Source organism: Urocitellus parryii, chromosome 6 (genome assembly GCF_045843805.1).
Source record: "Urocitellus parryii isolate mUroPar1 chromosome 6, mUroPar1.hap1, whole genome shotgun sequence".
Taxonomy (NCBI): Eukaryota; Metazoa; Chordata; class Mammalia; order Rodentia; family Sciuridae; genus Urocitellus; species Urocitellus parryii.
The window spans coordinates 151,194,167-151,200,206 of NC_135536.1; positions in this window are offsets into that span (position 1 = coordinate 151,194,167).

Here is a 6,040-nt window from a genome sequence, read left to right on the forward strand (position 1 = left end):
TTTGCATTTGGTTTCTGCTGAACAAGGAGTTGCATCTCCCTTTTATTCCACAGATTAGAGAAGGCATTGGTTTGTGCCCCTGGAACCCTGATCTCAGGGTGCCAACTTACATAAAAAAGGTGACAAGCCCAGGCTTGGGCATCTTACTGGGAGTATCAGATCTTCCCTAGGACTCTGGACTTGGACAAAGAGACTGTAGTTATTGAGGGTGGAATTCTGGAAAGGGGAAGTAGTGAAGAGTTAAGTTTGAGTTCATGCTTGTTTGCCATGGACATCTCTAAGCAAGAATCCTACTCTAAATCAGCCCAGAAGTAGAGAAGGGAAGAGAGCTGGGTGTTGGCTGTCTTAGCACACTATTAATAAATTAGTAAGGACTTAAGGACTTTAGAAAACCTGTTGAAATAACGATCATTACCAACTTCACCCTTGCAAAAGGGTGAAATTTCCCAATGGTCACCAATTGGGAAATCTTGGGTTTCCTAATCTGTTTCGGTAGATACAAACTTCTTCCACATAGCCTTCTGGATGAACCAACACTGCTTGGGTCAATTCCTATCCTAAAAGACATTATATCACCCGAATCACATGTCTCTTTATTATTGAGAGTCCAAGAAACATTGAACTTTTACAAGTGTGTGTAAGTTTGTTTAGCCAAAGAAAAAAAGAACGGTAATCATCAAAATGGAAATGGTATGTTGCTTTCAAGCAATTGTTTCTAGGACATGATTAATGAGTGACTTATGCCCATCTTGAAGTCAGCATTGAGAGAACAATGAGGATGGCGAATTTACTTTACAAAACATAACAAATATGGATACCACACCCTGGTAGACGCCGGCTGCTAAAATGTCTTTCCTATTCAGTACCTCTTCCTACGGAGTCTGGGTTGACTTATGAATCCTCCCTAATAGGGCAATTAAGGTAATTTTCCCAGTCAGCCTATTTTTAATCCTTACCTCTAACCCACCTGCTTCTCATGGGGGCAGCCATACATATATTCAGTGTGCCAGTTCTGCCCTGCCCACGCCTGCAAATCATTGTCAGCTCTGTTGGTTTCTGCTGAACAGTCCATGGGCCACAGGATCCTGTTCTCTAACACAAAACATCAGCCCAGGCTTGGGCACCTTACTGGGAGTATCAGATCTTCCCTAGACTCTGGATTTGGACAAAGAGACTGTAGTTATTGGGGGTGGAATTCTGGAAAGGAGAAGTAATGAAGAGTTAAGTTTGAGTTCATACTCCTTTGCCATTAACATCTCCAAGCAGAGGATGCCAACATTCAGATAGGATGTACTCAGGGGCAGCACAAATTGCTCCACTGAAAGTGGTTTGAGATGTACAGGGACTGTTTTCCTCAGTGAACAAGTAGCCTATAGGTAGGTGGTTGCTGGAAGTGAGTCTATAGCACCCACTGACTTGGGCTTTTCTCCTCTCACTGTGTTTCTGCCCCAAAGGAGGGGACAGAGTCCGTTCCATTTGATTTTTGTATCAGAAAAAGTCAAAAGAACTTCCAGATTGCTGTTTTCATTTCATGGCCAGAACCCTGCCTGTGGCTACCTTACTTCATCAAATGGCAAAGTGACAACCTGTCTTTTCCAGTTATATAGTGGAAGGGAGTCAATCAAACAGAAGGGTTTGCCAAGGAAGCATGGAGAGGGTGCAGAGGCAAGACAACTGGAGGCAGGAGGTGGTGGTGAGGAGAGTAACTTTGTTCCTTGTTCTATGAGGTATCCCAGATCCTTTCAAGAAATTCTCTCTCTCTCTCTCTCTCTCTCTCTCTCTCTCTCTCTCTATATATATATATATATATATATATATATATATATATATCTGAATGCATATGGGAATTTAATACAGGGGTGTTCTACTACTGAGCTATAACTCCAACCCTTTTTATTTTGAGACAGGGTCTCACCATATTGCCCAAGGTGGTCTCAAACTCCTGGGCTTAAGTGATCCTCCTGCCTCAGCCTCTGAATGACTAGGACTATAGATGATCACCACCATGTTGTAAGTTGGCTCTTGTGTGTGTCTGAATCTGGCAACCACATGATGTCTAAGATGCTTTCTCTGCTGTATATTAGCTCTTCTATGCTCTCTAACTTCACAGTCTTTAGTCTCCCACCTTGAAAACCAGTTTGAAGCCAGTTTCCTATGATGACACAACTTGCCTTGAAAACTTTTCTCAAGGTAGCTGTTCCTCTTCCTGCTTTCCTGAACTTGTGGGTAGAGAGGAGGGCTCAGCCCACTTCTTGCCCTTCTTTGCCCCTTTAAGACTATTCTTCCTTGATCTCAGTAATCTTGAAGTCTACCCCTGATCATCACCTCCTTGTTTATCAACTCTGAGACTCCCACTCTTCCTTCTTAGCCTGTCTCTTGTCCTTCCCTAACCCCCTGACACCTGCTCACTATAATCTTACTTATTCAAGACTTGATGCAGAGGTCACTTCCTCCTAGAGGCTTTCTATAATCATTCCCACCTAATGGCACTTGTTCTCCTTCGAGGCCCACTGTAGTTCTGTAGCAGTGCTTTATAAGGGCTATTATGCTTTTTATCTACCCTCCAAGATTATAATGGCCATGCAGGTTGGGTCAACTTAGTTCCCTTTGTCACAGCACTTGGCACCTGGCAGGCTTTCCGGAGATATCTGTGCAAAGAATTGAAACAGCATGGGATTGGGGAAAAGCGCTGGACTAGAAGTCAGGCTTATTTATAGTTTTAGCTCCAAGGCACACTGTTGGCTGCCTGCCCAGTGTCATGTGCTCCTTCTTCCTTGCTGGCAAAGTCCTTATTTTGTTAAGACAAATGCTGTCCTGTGGGCCAGCGTTTCAATGGAAGTGAGCCTCATGTTGAGTCCAGGTGTGGAATGGCCTAACCTATTGGTTTTCTCTTTTGGGGGGATACTAGGGATTAAATCCAGGGGTGCTCTACTACTGAGCTACATCCCAGTCTTTTTTATTTTTTAATTTTTTTGAGACAAGATCTAAGTTACTCAGTCCAGGTTGGCCTTGAACTTGTAATCCTCAGCCTCCAGAGGAGCTGTAATTACAAGCATGTGCCACCACCCTTGACACCACCCAGCTCAACCAATAGCTAGTGGTTCTCAACCAAAAGCTATTTTGTCCCTTAGGGGACATTTGGCATTTAAATTTTTTAAAAAATTTATTAGTTTTAGGTGGACACAATATCTTTATTTTATTTTTATATGATACTAAGGATCGTGCTAGCCTCTTGCATGCTAGATGAGCACTCTACCACTGAGCCACAAACCCAACCCTGACATTTTTGATTATTGAGTAGCTTTCTGTCATCCTAACAAATGCTTGAGAAAATCTGCTGAGGGCCATTGCCAAGTAGGAATGACGAAATTTTCTTGCCAGCGTACCCCATGTTAAATGGACATTGCATGTGTCTTTGAGAAAGGTGACCCTGCTCAAGGACCAGGGTGAATCCAGGATTAGGGTGTATCCTGCAGGTTTTAGGAAGTATCCGGGTTTAAGACAATTTGAGTTTAGGGCGTTCCCGGTTTAAGATAATCTGGGTTTAGGGAAGTTGCAGGTTGAAGGTTATTCCTGCTGGGAGTAGGGCGTTCCTGCTGCCTGAGTTCCCGTTGAGTTCTCGTGGAATTGAAAAAATATTTGGGACGTGAATTGTGCGGGCAGATTTTAGATTTCCCCAGAACGTGTGTAGAGGCCAGTGTGAGTTCGGGAATAAAGAATTGCTGTTTGAATCTACTAGGTGTGTGGTGGCTCGTGATCTTGTGCCCAGCTAAGACATTGGCAAAAATCAGCAAACCACTTGCCTCATGGTAGGAATACAAAAAGAGAAAGAAGTAGAGGCTGGGGCTATCCCCTTCAAGGACTTGCTCCCAGTGATCTAAAGGCCTCCCACTAGGAACCAACTTTTAAACGTTCCACTGCCTCCCAATATTGATACAAGCTGGGGACCAAGCCTTTAACATATAGATCTATGGGGTTCTAGATCTAAACAATAGCACACAATGAGGTGGGATGCTAGTGGGTAGAGGCCACGGATGCTCTTAATAACCCACAATAGACAGGACAGGTCTCCTTCCACCTCCCCAATAAAGGATTATCTAGTTCAAAATGCTAATAGTGCTTAAGTTGAGAAACTTGATGTGACCATTCATCATGGTCCTATCCCTCTGCCAATAACTGGCAAGATGAGAAAGCAAAGTTGATCTGGTTGGCAACTAGGTTGGAGGGTAGGGTAGGAGGAGGACTGAAAACTGAAACAAGATACAACAAGCAAAGTGGACTTTGGTATGACTTGAAAACAGAGAAACTACTAAGGTGTGCTGTTCAACAAAAAAAGGATCTCAGATTATTTTAAAACCAAGTCATTAGGAGCCATGTGCTCTGAGATAAAACCATGAGTTCATTTCCCAGTAACTCTACATGGACTCATGTGTTCCAGAGATAAGACCTTTGACTCCTCCATTCACTCTCCTAGTTCATGAATGCTGACAAGACTATGACTAAATCAAGCCCTGAAGCCCCATAAGTACCTCACTTTTGAGAATCCCCCCAGTCCTCTGATGCATTTCTTTGCCACTGCATTTTCAATAAACCCAACTTATTATTCATATTTTTTTTTGGTGGATGTGTTCCTGGTTGTTTATGGTCAGTGGACTGATTCCACTGTGTGTGGAATACAAATAACTTCAATGCAGTAGGCTTATGGCTATAGTCAGGGCATGTTCAAAGTACTTTGGAAACAAAAAGGATGATGTTTACTTGGGAAATTGAGGTAAGGATCATCTTCAACAATGATATGTGAAGTGGGCTCTGAATGATAAGAATGGTAGCCTGGAGAGGTGAAAAAATATGTATGACAACAAGAATAAATAGTAAGTGAAGAGTGGCAGGGAATTCTGAGTGTGTGCACCAGGGAATGCAGGGCAGGAAGGATAATCTAAACAGGAGGAAGGGATCAGATCATATAGCACTTTGTTAGAACACCATCCCTGACATATTAACTCTACTGGCTGCTTTTGATGACATGGAATGAAGTAAAATGCTGCCAATGTCTGGGATCTCTACCAAATGGAATTTGTGTTAAGAACTCTTACCACAAGCTGGCTCTAACTCTGAATGAATACTGAACATTCACATGGAATTCTAGTGTCACCTAGTGCTGAAAAGGAAAACGTCATGTTTATTTCATGTTTGTTGCTCTACGCCTAATTTTGAACATGTTTTCCCAGAGACGGGTTCCTAGTGCACTTGTTAACAAGACTTGATTCCCACTGTTTGAAAATCCCTCACCCTGTTTTTCCCTCCAAATTCTATTCATTTTTTTAATCTCTTCACCTGTCAAATACTTTCACAAGATCAAAGTCATCTCGTTTAAAGCAATTACTATGTTTAAAATTTTGTACTTACTTGAATAACCTGATTAAAGTCATCTGTCCTATTAGTTTAATTTCTATTAGGGAGAGACCTTATCTGTGGCTTGCTCAACATCATCTTTCAATACCAAGAAATGCACTGGCTCAATATAATACTGTGGATAAATTAATGGTTCATGTTTTCTTTGTAATTTGCACTAATTTCTATTTGTACCCTGCCTCAAGGGTAACCCTTATAGAACCTTTATCAATTATCGGTTGTAACCTTCACAAGAATACCTAACAATCAATACCTGATATTAAGCAAAGAAAAACATTTTCTAGACTAGATTTTCCCATTAACCAGATCAGTTCAGAAAAGGTGAAATAATTTTTAGGGGTTATTGCTCTCCAAGCACATGAACACGTTGTCTTTTACGCTGCCTGTAAGAACCCAGTCTTTGTCGTTTAATAAACAGTGTCTTCCTCCATTCGGACAAAACCCGCCGACACTTCAGTCCAGCACTTGCCGAAGTGCATAGAGATTATTAGGGTGGCCTCACATTCAGAAACTAGTTGAAGGGAAGGCGGAAAGCGCTACGGCCGGTCCGGGCGGAACGATTTCGGCCCCCAGCGTCCAGGGTCGCAGAGACCAAGGCGGGTCAAAGTCTCCACAGGCCTTTATAGTG